The 12419-nt window shown below is 72.2% G+C and overlaps 5 non-coding genes across 5 annotated transcripts; all 5 read left to right on the top strand.

Moving 5' to 3' along the window:
* Nucleotides 1-815: 815 nt before the first annotated feature.
* LOC146406767 (small nucleolar RNA SNORD116) lies at nucleotides 816-909 on the top strand. The gene has a single exon (XR_014834237.1). It is a non-coding gene; the product is annotated as a small nucleolar RNA SNORD116 (small nucleolar RNA).
* Nucleotides 910-3525: 2616 nt separating this feature from the next.
* Nucleotides 3526-3619, top strand: LOC146406766 (small nucleolar RNA SNORD116). Its single transcript, XR_014834236.1, has one exon. It is a non-coding gene; the product is annotated as a small nucleolar RNA SNORD116 (small nucleolar RNA).
* Nucleotides 3620-6235: 2616 nt separating this feature from the next.
* LOC146406765 (small nucleolar RNA SNORD116) lies at nucleotides 6236-6329 on the top strand. Its single transcript, XR_014834235.1, has one exon. It is a non-coding gene; the product is annotated as a small nucleolar RNA SNORD116 (small nucleolar RNA).
* A 2625-nt stretch (nucleotides 6330-8954) lies between these two features.
* LOC146406764 (small nucleolar RNA SNORD116) lies at nucleotides 8955-9048 on the top strand. Its single transcript, XR_014834234.1, has one exon. It is a non-coding gene; the product is annotated as a small nucleolar RNA SNORD116 (small nucleolar RNA).
* A 2625-nt stretch (nucleotides 9049-11673) lies between these two features.
* Nucleotides 11674-11767, top strand: LOC146406763 (small nucleolar RNA SNORD116). Its single transcript, XR_014834224.1, has one exon. It is a non-coding gene; the product is annotated as a small nucleolar RNA SNORD116 (small nucleolar RNA).
* Nucleotides 11768-12419: the final 652 nt, after the last annotated feature.

Genomic DNA, 12419 nt, shown 5'->3' with positions numbered 1-12419 from the left:
GCTCCTGCAGAGCACTCTGGGCCGCGTGTGTCTCTCCCTGCGTGGGCAGGCAGTGTCGGTGGCCGGAGCGAGGGTGTTTTCCCATCGGGGTGAGAGGGAGAGCCCCAGGGTGGGCCTGGGGGCGGAATCGGACTCGGGGTTGGGGTGGACTCTTCTGAAGCTGGGAGGGGTGCGGGTGGGCAGGGCCTTAGGGAGCCTGAGGGAGGCGCGGTTCCTGGGGGAAGGGTGTGGCGAGGCGGCGGCAGCCCGCGTCGCGCTGTGGCGCCCCAGCGAAGGGGCAGTGCTGGCCACTCGTGTGGCCCTTTGGCTGCTGGCACCCAGTGAGAGGGGGGAGGCCAGGGACAGGTGGCAGCCAGGCTGCCCACAGGCCCTGGGCGGTGGGGGGCCCGGCCCCTGTGCCTTGGGCAGCCTGGCCCCTTGCTGAGGCGTGCTTGCGCGTGTCCGTTGTCGCCCTCACCCAGCTGCTGCGGCGGAGAGACGGAGGCCAGCGCGGGGAGCGGAAGCCGGAGCCTGTCGGGAGCGACCCCGGGAAGGCCAGTCCCTCCTGCCGGAGGGAGGCGTGTTGGCGTGCGGCCGGTGGCGGGATCGATGGCCACCTGGTAGGCGATGGTAAGCGGCAGTGGCCTGCGCCAAGGTAGCCCCCGGGGGGCGGTGTGTGGCGCCCGGACCCGCACCCTCTGCTCCCGGGGGTGGAGCTGACCTGCTTGCCCACGGTTGGGCTCGGGAGCCTGCGGGCCGCGGCCAGGAGGGAGCTGGCTGGCCGTCCCGGCGGTGGGGGCTGTGGCGGTGGCCGTCCCGCGGGTGTGCCCGTGCTCGGATCGATGATGACACCCACAAACGCATTCCTTGGAAAATCTGAACAAAATGAGTGAGAACTCACTACCGTCTCCTCATCGCAAACTGAGGTCCGGCACGTGGCTCCCACAGGGGACGTCGGGGGAGGGTCCCGTTGCCTTGGCTCCCTTGGGTGCGTGCAGCCCTGGGGCGCAGGTGGGGGCAGGCAGGCCTCCGGTGGCCCCGGAGGGCCATGGGGAGAGGAGCCTTGGGGCTGGCCTCCTCGAGGGCAGCCCCGGGGCCCCGGGGCCCCCGGTGCCGGGCGGCAAAGTCTTGGGAGTGGCAGGCCCAGTGTGGGGTGGGCTGCCTGCGGTGTGTGTGAGCGCCGCTGGGCTCTCAGGCCTTCTGCTGCCTCCTTGAGGCCTCCGCGGGGTCCTGCCCGCGGTGTCGGGCGCAGAGGGTGTCTGTAGGTTGCGGGTGAGCAGCGGGGGCCTTGGCCTCGGCGGGACTGCCGACCCAGGTTCTGGTGGGGAGAGAGGAGGCAGGCCGGGGGGCCTTGCCGAGATGGCCGTTTGGGCGGGGTCGGACGCCTTGGCCTGGGCCTTCACGGGGTCGGCGGGGCTGCCAGTGCCTTTCCCTCGCAGAGTCCTTGGTGGTCATCGAGAACCCTGGAGCCCCTGCGGCATTTCCCAGAGACGTGGAGGCGGTGGGCGCCAGGTGGCCCTGGGCGGTGCCGAGTCGGCCGCGGACTGGGGTCGAGAGAAGTGCAGGAGGGCCAGAGGTCCTGGGCCAGTGTGCGCAGAGCACCGTGAGGGGGAGTGTTGGGTGCCCGGGGCGGCAGTGCCTTCAGGGCGGCCAGGGCTATGATGTGGGATATCCTCAGAGATTTGGGCGGCGCGTGGAAGGCAGGACGGAGGGGTCCCGGGCACGTGAATGGGAGCTGGGTGCCTGTGCCCTGGCCGGTCATGGGTGCCAGCGGGGCAGAGAAGTGTGAGCCCGCGGCCAGCTCCCGGGGCCGCTAAGGTGTCCACACACGGGGCTGGGCATTGAGGCCGTGCGGCGCCCCTGCCCTGGCTGAGGCCGTGTTCCCGGGGAGGGAGGACAGGGAGTTGCGCAGTGGGAGGCAGTGTGAGGTTGATACCCAGCAGAGCTAGCCACGCCTGCGGACTGGAGCCCAGGCGAGCTAGTTCCGGGCGGGAGCTGGTGGCAAGGAGGGAGTCTGCTGTGGAGGAAAGGGGGCAGGTGGCGGCGGAAGGGGCGTGAGTTTCGGTGCGAGGGTCCCGCTGGGCCCAGGGTCTGGTGCGTCTCCCGTGGAGATGCTGGTGCTGGAGTTAGGGAGGCCTGGGTGTGCATGGGTGTGGCACGCAAAGGAGAGGGTCCCATGGGGCCCGGCGGGCCTTCCGGTGCTGGCGGCGGGGCTGTGGCGTGTGCCTTGCGTGGGGCCCGAGCGCCCAACTGGTGGCAGGCTCCGGGCGCCCGGCGGCAGGCGGTCTGTGCGGGTTGCGTTGTGTCCGGTGGACAGGCGGCAGCCGTGGGGCGGGGTTTGGGGCAGGCAGGCCTCCGGTGTCCCCAGAGTGCCCCGGGGAGACCTGCCTGAGGGACCCAGGTCCCGCGCGCCAGGGGGCCTGGTGTGGCGGGCCTGGAGGGTGAAGGGCGAGCGACCCGAGCCCACAGCCTGGCGGCAGGGGACGCCCCTGGCCATTGGCGGTCAGGGCGAGGTGCGGCCCTGCGGGGTCTCGCACAGGCTCCAGGGCCCTTGGGGTCCCGGAGGGTCCAGCAGAAGGGTCTGTGTTTTGCCCGGGGTCCTGAGAGCGTGCTGGGGATAGCAGGGGTGGAGTGCAGGTGTGCCCATGGGCGCCCCGGGTCCAGGGCCCGCGGAGCCGCTCTCGGGGCGGAGACCTTGCCCCCAGGGGCACGTCAGCGGTCCTGAGGTGAGGCTCCTGCAGAGCACTCTGGGCCGCGTGTGTCTCTCCCTGCGTGGGCAGGCAGTGTCGGTGGCCGGAGCGAGGGTGTTTTCCCATCGGGGTGAGAGGGAGAGCCCCAGGGTGGGCCTGGGGGCGGAATCGGACTCGGGGTTGGGGTGGACTCTTCTGAAGCTGGGAGGGGTGCGGGTGGGCAGGGCCTTAGGGAGCCTGAGGGAGGCGCGGTTCCTGGGGGAAGGGTGTGGCGAGGCGGCGGCAGCCCGCGTCGCGCTGTGGCGCCCCAGCGAAGGGGCAGTGCTGGCCACTCGTGTGGCCCTTTGGCTGCTGGCACCCAGTGAGAGGGGGGAGGCCAGGGACAGGTGGCAGCCAGGCTGCCCACAGGCCCTGGGCGGTGGGGGGCCCGGCCCCTGTGCCTTGGGCAGCCTGGCCCCTTGCTGAGGCGTGCTTGCGCGTGTCCGTTGTCGCCCTCACCCAGCTGCTGCGGCGGAGAGACGGAGGCCAGCGCGGGGAGCGGAAGCCGGAGCCTGTCGGGAGCGACCCCGGGAAGGCCAGTCCCTCCTGCCGGAGGGAGGCGTGTTGGCGTGCGGCCGGTGGCGGGATCGATGGCCACCTGGTAGGCGATGGTAAGCGGCAGTGGCCTGCGCCAAGGTAGCCCCCGGGGGGCGGTGTGTGGCGCCCGGACCCGCACCCTCTGCTCCCGGGGGTGGAGCTGACCTGCTTGCCCGCGGTTGGGCTCGGGAGCCTGCGGGCCGCGGCCAGGAGGGAGCTGGCTGGCCGTCCCGGCGGTGGGGGCTGTGGCGGTGGCCGTCCCGCGGGTGTGCCCGTGCTCGGATCGATGATGACACCCACAAACGCATTCCTTGGAAAATCTGAACAAAATGAGTGAGAACTCACTACCGTCTCCTCATCGCAAACTGAGGTCCGGCACGTGGCTCCCACAGGGGACGTCGGGGGAGGGTCCCGTTGCCTTGGCTCCCTTGGGTGCGTGCAGCCCTGGGGCGCAGGTGGGGGCAGGCAGGCCTCCGGTGGCCCCGGAGGGCCATGGGGAGAGGAGCCTTGGGGCTGGCCTCCTCGAGGGCAGCCCCGGGGCCCCGGGGCCCCCGGTGCCCGGCGGCAAAGTCTTGGGAGTGGCAGGCCCAGTGTGGGGTGGGCTGCCTGCGGTGTGTGTGAGCGCCGCTGGGCTCTCAGGCCTTCTGCTGCCTCCTTGAGGCCTCCGCGGGGTCCTGCCCGCGGTGTCGGGCGCAGAGGGTGTCTGTAGGTTGCGGGTGAGCAGCGGGGGCCTTGGCCTCAGCGGGACTGCCGACCCAGGTTCTGGTGGGGAGAGAGGAGGCAGGCCGGGGGGCCTTGCCGAGATGGCCGTTTGGGCGGGGTCGGACGCCTTGGCCTGGGCCTTCACGGGGTCGGCGGGGCTGCCAGTGCCTTTCCCTCGCAGAGTCCTTGGTGGTCATCGAGAACCCTGGAGCCCCTGCGGCATTTCCCAGAGACGTGGAGGCGGTGGGCGCCAGGTGGCCCTGGGCGGTGCCGAGTCGGCCGCGGACTGGGGTCGAGAGAAGTGCAGGAGGGCCAGAGGTCCTGGGCCAGTGTGCGCAGAGCACCGTGAGGGGGAGTGTTGGGTGCCCGGGGCGGCAGTGCCTTCAGGGCGGCCTGGGCTATGATGTGGGATATCCTCAGAGATTTGGGCGGCGCGTGGAAGGCAGGACGGAGGGGTCCCGGGCACGTGAATGGGAGCTGGGTGCCTGTGCCCTGGCCGGTCATGGGTGCCGGCGGGGCATAGAAGTGTGAGCCCGCGGCCAGCTCCCGGGGCCGCTAAGGTGTCCACACACGGGGCTGGGCATTGAGGCCGTGCGGCGCCCCTGCCCTGGCTGAGGCCGTGTTCCCGGGGAGGGAGGACAGGGAGTTGCGCAGTGGGAGGCAGTGTGAGGTTGATACCCAGCAGAGCTAGCCACGCCTGCGGACTGGAGCCCAGCCGAGCTGGTGCCGGGCGGGAGCTGGTGGCAAGGAGGGAGTCTGCTGTGGAGGAAAGGGGGCAGGTGGCGGCGGAAGGGGCGTGAGTTTCGGTGCGAGGGTCCCGCTGGGCCCAGGGTCTGGTGCGTCTCCCGTGGAGATGCTGGTGCTGGAGTTAGGGAGGCCTGGGTGTGCATGGGTGTGGCACGCAATGGAGAGGGTCCCATGGGGCCCGGCGGGCCTTTCGGTGCTGGCGGCGGGGCTGTGGCGTGTGCCTTGCGTGGGGCCCGAGCGCCCAACTGGTGGCAGGCTCCGGGCGCCCGGCGGCAGGCGGTCTGTGCGGGTTGCGTTGTGTCCGGTGGACAGGCGGCAGCCGTGGGGCGGGGTTTGGGGCAGGCAGGCCTCCGGTGTCCCCAGAGTGCCCCGGGGAGACCTGCCTGAGGGACCCAGGTCCCGCGCGCCAGGGGGCCTGGTGTGGCGGGCCTGGAGGGTGAAGGGCGAGCGACCCGAGCCCACAGCCTGGCGGCAGGGGACGCCCCTGGCCATTGGCGGTCAGGGCGAGGTGCGGCCCTGCGGGGTCTCGCACAGGCTCCAGGGCCCTTGGGGTCCCGGAGGGTCCAGCAGAAGGGTCTGTGTTTTGCCCGGGGTCCTGAGAGCGTGCTGGGGATAGCAGGGGTGGAGTGCAGGTGTGCCCATGGGCGCCCCGGGTCCAGGGCCCGCGGAGCCGCTCTCGGGGCGGAGACCTTGCCCCCAGGGGCACGTCAGCGGTCCTGAGGTGAGGCTCCTGCAGAGCACTCTGGGCCGCGTGTGTCTCTCCCTGCGTGGGCAGGCAGTGTCGGTGGCCGGAGCGAGGGTGTTTTCCCATCGGGGTGAGAGGGAGAGCCCCAGGGTGGGCCTGGGGGCGGAATCGGACTCGGGGTTGGGGTGGACTCTTCTGAAGCTGGGAGGGGTGCGGGTGGGCAGGGCCTTAGGGAGCCTGAGGGAGGCGCGGTTCCTGGGGGAAGGGTGTGGCGAGGCGGCGGCAGCCCGCGTCGCGCTGTGGCGCCCCAGCGAAGGGGCAGTGCTGGCCACTCGTGTGGCCCTTTGGCTGCTGGCACCCAGTGAGAGGGGGGAGGCCAGGGACAGGTGGCAGCCAGGCTGCCCACAGGCCCTGGGCGGTGGGGGGCCCGGCCCCTGTGCCTTGGGCAGCCTGGCCCCTTGCTGAGGCGTGCTTGCGCGTGTCCGTTGTCGCCCTCACCCAGCTGCTGCGGCGGAGAGACGGAGGCCAGCGCGGGGAGCGGAAGCCGGAGCCTGTCGGGAGCGACCCCGGGAAGGCCAGTCCCTCCTGCCGGTGGGAGGCGTGTTGGCGTGCGGCCGGTGGCGGGATCGATGGCCACCTGGTAGGCGATGGTAAGCGGCGGTGGCCTGCGCCAAGGTAGCCCCCGGGGGGCGGTGTGTGGCGCCCGGACCCGCACCCTCTGCTCCCGGGGGTGGAGCTGACCTGCTTGCCCGCGGTTGGGCTCGGGAGCCTGCGGGCCCCGGCCAGGTGGGAGCTGGCTGGCCGTCCAGGCGGTGGGGGCTGTGGCGGTGGCCGTCCCGCGGGTGTGCCCGTGCTCGGATCGATGATGACACCCACAAACGCATTCCTTGGAAAATCTGAACAAAATGAGTGAGAACTCACTACCGTCTCCTCATCGCAAACTGAGGTCCGGCACGTGGCTCCCACAGGGGACGTCGGGGGAGGGTCCCGTTGCCTTGGCTCCCTTGGGTGCGTGCAGCCCTGGGGCGCAGGTGGGGGCAGGCAGGCCTCCGGTGGCCCCGGAGGGCCATGGGGAGAGGAGCCTTGGGGCTGGCCTCCTCGAGGGCAGCCCCGGGGCCCCGGGGCCCCCGGTGCCCGGCGGCAAAGCCTTGGGAGTGGCAGGCCCAGTGTGGGGTGGGCTGCCTGCGGTGTGTGTGAGCGCCGCTGGGCTCTGAGGCCTGCGGCTGCCTCCTTGAGGCCTCCGCGGGGTCCTGCCCGCGGTGTCGGGCGCAGAGGGTGTCTGTAGGTTGCGGGTGAGCAGCGGGGGCCTTGGCCTCGGCGGGACTGCCGACCCAGGTTCTGGTGGGGAGAGAGGAGGCCGGCCGGGGGGCCTTGCCGAGATGGCCGTTTGGGCGGGGTCGGACGCCTTGGCCTGGGCCTTCACGGGGTCGGCGGGGCTGCCAGTGCCTTTCCCTCGCAGAGTCCTTGGTGGTCATCGAGAACCCTGGAGCCCCTGCGGCATTTCCCAGAGACGTGGAGGCGGTGGGGCGCCAGGTGGCCCTGGGCGGTGCCGAGTCGGCCGCGGACTGGGGTCGAGAGAAGTGCAGGAGGGCCAGAGGTCCTGGGCCAGTGTGCGCAGAGCACCGTGAGGGGGAGTGTTGGGTGCCCGGGGCGGCAGTGCCTTCAGGGCGGCCTGGGCTATGATGTGGGATATCCTCAGAGATTTGGGCGGCGCGTGGAAGGCAGGACGGAGGGGTCCCGGGCACGTGAATGGGAGCTGGGTGCCTGTGCCCTGGCCGGTCATGGGTGCCGGCGGGGCATAGAAGTGTGAGCCCGCGGCCAGCTCCCGGGGCCGCTAAGGTGTCCACACACGGGGCTGGGCATTGAGGCCGTGCGGCGCCCCTGCCCTGGCTGAGGCCGTGTTCCCGGGGAGGGAGGACAGGGAGTTGCGCAGTGGGAGGCAGTGTGAGGTTGATACCCAGCAGAGCTAGCCACGCCTGCGGACTGGAGCCCAGCCGAGCTGGTGCCGGGCGGGAGCTGGTGGCAAGGAGGGAGTCTGCTGTGGAGGAAAGGGGGCAGGTGGCGGCGGAAGGGGCGTGAGGGCGTGAGTTTCGGTGCGAGGGTCCCGCTGGGCCCAGGGTCTAGTGCGTCTCCCGTGGAGATGCTGGTGCTGGAGTTAGGGAGGCCTGGGTGTGCATGGGTGTGGCACGCAAAGGAGAGGGTCCCATGGGGCCCGGCGGGCCTTCCGGTGCTGGCGGCGGGGCTGTGGCGTGTGCCTTGTGTGGGGCCCGAGCGCCCAACTGGTGGCAGGCTCCGGGCGCCCGGCGGCAGGCGGTCTGTGCGGGTTGCGTTGTGTCCGGTGGACAGGCGGCAGCCGTGGGGCGGGGTTTGGGGCAGGCAGGCCTCCGGTGTCCCCAGAGTGCCCCGGGGAGACCTGCCTGAGGGACCCAGGTCCCGCGCGCCAGGGGGCCTGGTGTGGCGGGCCTGGAGGGTGAAGGGCGAGCGACCCGAGCCCACAGCCTGGCGGCAGGGGACGCCCCTGGCCATTGGCGGTCAGGGCGAGGTGCGGCCCTGCGGGGTCTCGCACAGGCTCCAGGGCCCTTGGGGTCCCGGAGGGTCCAGCAGAAGGGTCTGTGTTTTGCCCGGGGTCCTGAGAGCGTGCTGGGGATAGCAGGGGTGGAGTGCAGGTGTGCCCATGGGCGCCCCGGGTCCAGGGCTCGCGGAGCCGCTCTCGGGGCGGAGACCTTGCCCCCAGGGGCACGTCAGCGGTCCTGAGGTGAGGCTCCTGCAGAGCACTCTGGGCCGCGTGTGTCTCTCCCTGCGTGGGCAGGCAGTGTCGGTGGCCGGAGCGAGGGTGTTTTCCCATCGGGGTGAGAGGGAGAGCCCCAGGGTGGGCCTGGGGGCGGAATCGGACTCGGGGTTGGGGTGGACTCTTCTGAAGCTGGGAGGGGTGCGGGTGGGCAGGGCCTTAGGGAGCCTGAGGGAGGCGCGGTTCCTGGGGGAAGGGTGTGGCGAGGCGGCGGCAGCCCGCGTCGCGCTGTGGCGCCCCAGCGAAGGGGCAGTGCTGGCCACTCGTGTGGCCCTTTGGCTGCTGGCACCCAGTGAGAGGGGGGAGGCCAGGGACAGGTGGCAGCCAGGCTGCCCACAGGCCCTGGGCGGTGGGGGGCCCGGCCCCTGTGCCTTGGGCAGCCTGGCCCCTTGCTGAGGCGTGCTTGCGCGTGTCCGTTGTCGCCCTCACCCAGCTGCTGCGGCGGAGAGACGGAGGCCAGCGCGGGGAGCGGAAGCCGGAGCCTGTCGGGAGCGACCCCGGGAAGGCCAGTCCCTCCTGCCGGTGGGAGGCGTGTTGGCGTGCGGCCGGTGGCGGGATCGATGGCCACCTGGTAGGCGATGGTAAGCGGCGGTGGCCTGCGCCAAGGTAGCCCCCGGGGGGCGGTGTGTGGCGCCCGGACCCGCACCCTCTGCTCCCGGGGGTGGAGCTGACCTGCTTGCCCGCGGTTGGGCTCGGGAGCCTGCGGGCCGCGGCCAGGAGGGAGCTGGCTGGCCGTCCCGGCGGTGGGGGCTGTGGCGGTGGCCGTCCCGCGGGTGTGCCCGTGCTCGGATCGATGATGACACCCACAAACGCATTCCTTGGAAAATCTGAACAAAATGAGTGAGAACTCACTACCGTCTCCTCATCGCAAACTGAGGTCCGGCACGTGGCTCCCACAGGGGCCGTCGGGGGAGGGTCCCGTTGCCTTGGCTCCCTTGGGTGCGTGCAGCCCTGGGGCGCAGGTGGGGGCAGGCAGGCCTCCGGTGGCCCCGGAGGGCCATGGGGAGAGGAGCCTTGGGGCTGGCCTCCTCGAGGGCAGCCCCGGGGCCCCGGGGCCCCCGGTGCCGGGCGGCAAAGCCTTGGGAGTGGCAGGCCCAGTGTGGGGTGGGCTGCCTGCGGTGTGTGTGAGCGCCGCTGGGCTCTCAGGCCTGCGGCTGCCTCCTTGAGGCCTCCGCGGGGTCCTGCCCGCGGTGTCGGGCGCAGAGGGTGTCTGTAGGTTGCGGGTGAGCAGCGGGGGCCTTGGCCTCGGCGGGACTGCCGACCCAGGTTCTGGTGGGGAGAGAGGAGGCCGGCCGGGGGGCCTTGCCGAGATGGCCGTTTGGGCGGGGTCGGACGCCTTGGCCTGGGCCTTCACGGGGTCGGCGGGGCTGCCAGTGCCTTTCCCTCGCAGAGTCCTTGGTGGTCATCGAGAACCCTGGAGCCCCTGCGGCATTTCCCAGAGACGTGGAGGCGGTGGGGCGCCAGGTGGCCCTGGGCGGTGCCGAGTCGGCCGCGGACTGGGGTCGAGAGAAGTGCAGGAGGGCCAGAGGTCCTGGGCCAGTGTGCGCAGAGCACCGTGAGGGGGAGTGTTGGGTGCCCGGGGCGGCAGTGCCTTCAGGGCGGCCTGGGCTATGATGTGGGATATCCTCAGAGATTTGGGCGGCGCGTGGAAGGCAGGACGGAGGGGTCCCGGGCACGTGAATGGGAGCTGGGTGCCTGTGCCCTGGCCGGTCATGGGTGCCGGCGGGGCAGAGAAGTGTGAGCCCGCGGCCAGCTCCCGGGGCCGCTAAGGTGTCCACACACGGGGCTGGGCATTGAGGCCGTGCGGCGCCCCTGCCCTGGCTGAGGCCGTGTTCCCGGGGAGGGAGGACAGGGAGTTGCGCAGTGGGAGGCAGTGTGAGGTTGATACCCAGCAGAGCTAGCCACGCCTGCGGACTGGAGCCCAGCCGAGCTGGTGCCGGGCGGGAGCTGGTGGCAAGGAGGGAGTCTGCTGTGGAGGAAAGGGGGCAGGTGGCGGCGGAAGGGGCGTGAGGGCGTGAGTTTCGGTGCGAGGGTCCCGCTGGGCCCAGGGTCTAGTGCGTCTCCCGTGGAGATGCTGGTGCTGGAGTTAGGGAGGCCTGGGTGTGCATGGGTGTGCCACGCAAAGGAGAGGGTCCCATGGGGCCCGGCGGGCCTTCCGGTGCTGGCGGCGGGGCTGTGGCGTGTGCCTTGCGTGGGGCCCGAGCGCCCAACTGGTGGCAGGCTCCGGGCGCCCGGCGGCAGGCGGTCTGTGCGGGTTGCGTTGTGTCCGGTGGACAGGCGGCAGCCGTGGGGCGGGGTTTGGGGCAGGCAGGCCTCCGGTGTCCCCAGAGTGCCCCGGGGAGACCTGCCTGAGGGACCCAGGTCCCGCGCGCCAGGGGGCCTGGTGTGGCGGGCCTGGAGGGTGAAGGGCGAGCGACCCGAGCCCACAGCCTGGCGGCAGGGGACGCCCCTGGCCATTGGCGGTCAGGGCGAGGTGCGGCCCTGCGGGGTCTCGCACAGGCTCCAGGGCCCTTGGGGTCCCGGAGGGTCCAGCAGAAGGGTCTGTGTTTTGCCCGGGGTCCTGAGAGCGTGCTGGGGATAGCAGGGGTGGAGTGCAGGTGTGCCCATGGGCGCCCCGGGTCCAGGGCTCGCGGAGCCGCTCTCGGGGCGGAGACCTTGCCCCCAGGGGCACGTCAGCGGTCCTGAGGTGAGGCTCCTGCAGAGCACTCTGGGCCGCGTGTGTCTCTCCCTGCGTGGGCAGGCAGTGTCGGTGGCCGGAGCGAGGGTGTTTTCCCATCGGGGTGAGAGGGAGAGCCCCAGGGTGGGCCTGGGGGCGGAATCGGACTCGGGGTTGGGGTGGACTCTTCTGAAGCTGGGAGGGGTGCGGGTGGGCAGGGCCTTAGGGAGCCTGAGGGAGGCGCGGTTCCTGGGGGAAGGGTGTGGCGAGGCGGCGGCAGCCCGCGTCGCGCTGTGGCGCCCCAGCGAAGGGGCAGTGCTGGCCACTCGTGTGGCCCTTTGGCTGCTGGCACCCAGTGAGAGGGGGGAGGCCAGGGACAGGTGGCAGCCAGGCTGCCCACAGGCCCTGGGCGGTGGGGGGCCCGGCCCCTGTGCCTTGGGCAGCCTGGCCCCTTGCTGAGGCGTGCTTGCGCGTGTCCGTTGTCGCCCTCACCCAGCTGCTGCGGCGGAGAGACGGAGGCCAGCGCGGGGAGCGGAAGCCGGAGCCTGTCGGGAGCGACCCCGGGAAGGCCAGTCCCTCCTGCCGGTGGGAGGCGTGTTGGCGTGCGGCCGGTGGCGGGATCGATGGCCACCTGGTAGGCGATGGTAAGCGGCGGTGGCCTGCGCCAAGGTAGCCCCCGGGGGGCGGTGTGTGGCGCCCGGACCCGCACCCTCTGCTCCCGGGGGTGGAGCTGACCTGCTTGCCCGCGGTTGGGCTCGGGAGCCTGCGGGCCGCGGCCAGGAGGGAGCTGGCTGGCCGTCCCGGCGGTGGGGGCTGTGGCGGTGGCCGTCCCGCGGGTGTGCCCGTGCTCGGATCGATGATGACACCCACAAACGCATTCCTTGGAAAATCTGAACAAAATGAGTGAGAACTCACTACCGTCTCCTCATCGCAAACTGAGGTCCGGCACGTGGCTCCCACAGGGGCCGTCGGGGGAGGGTCCCGTTGCCTTGGCTCCCTTGGGTGCGTGCAGCCCTGGGGCGCAGGTGGGGGCAGGCAGGCCTCCGGTGGCCCCGGAGGGCCATGGGGAGAGGAGCCTTGGGGCTGGCCTCCTCGAGGGCAGCCCCGGGGCCCCGGGGCCCCCGGTGCCGGGCGGCAAAGCCTTGGGAGTGGCAGGCCCAGTGTGGGGTTGGCTGCCTGCGGTGTGTGTGAGCGCCGCTGGGCTCTCAGGCCTGCGGCTTCCTCCTTGAGGCCTCCGCGGGGTCCTGCCCGCGGTGTCGGGCGCAGAGGGTGTCTGTAGGTTGCGGGTGAGCAGCGGGGGCCTTGGCCTCGGCGGGACTGCCGACCCAGGTTCTGGTGGGGAGAGAGGAGGCCGGCCGGGGGGCCTTGCCGAGATGGCCGTTTGGGCGGGGTCGGACGCCTTGGCCTGGGCCTTCACGGGGTCGGCGGGGCTGCCAGTGCCTTTCCCTCGCAGAGTCCTTGGTGGTCATCGAGAACCCTGGAGCCCCTGCGGCATTTCCCAGAGACGTGGAGGCGGTGGGGCGCCAGGTGGCCCTGGGCGGTGCCGAGTCGGCCGCGGACTGGGGTCGAGAGAAGTGCAGGAGGGCCAGAGGTCCT

The sequence above is a fragment of the Sus scrofa genome, chromosome 1, assembly GCF_054392235.1.
Source record: "Sus scrofa isolate SSC_HxYL_T2T_F1_AM1 chromosome 1, Sscrofa_HxYL_maternal_Yorkshire_Landrace_v2.0, whole genome shotgun sequence".
Taxonomy (NCBI): domain Eukaryota; kingdom Metazoa; phylum Chordata; class Mammalia; order Artiodactyla; family Suidae; genus Sus; species Sus scrofa.
Note: the sequence above shows the minus strand (reverse complement) of the source record. Positions and strands in the feature narration are given on the sequence as shown.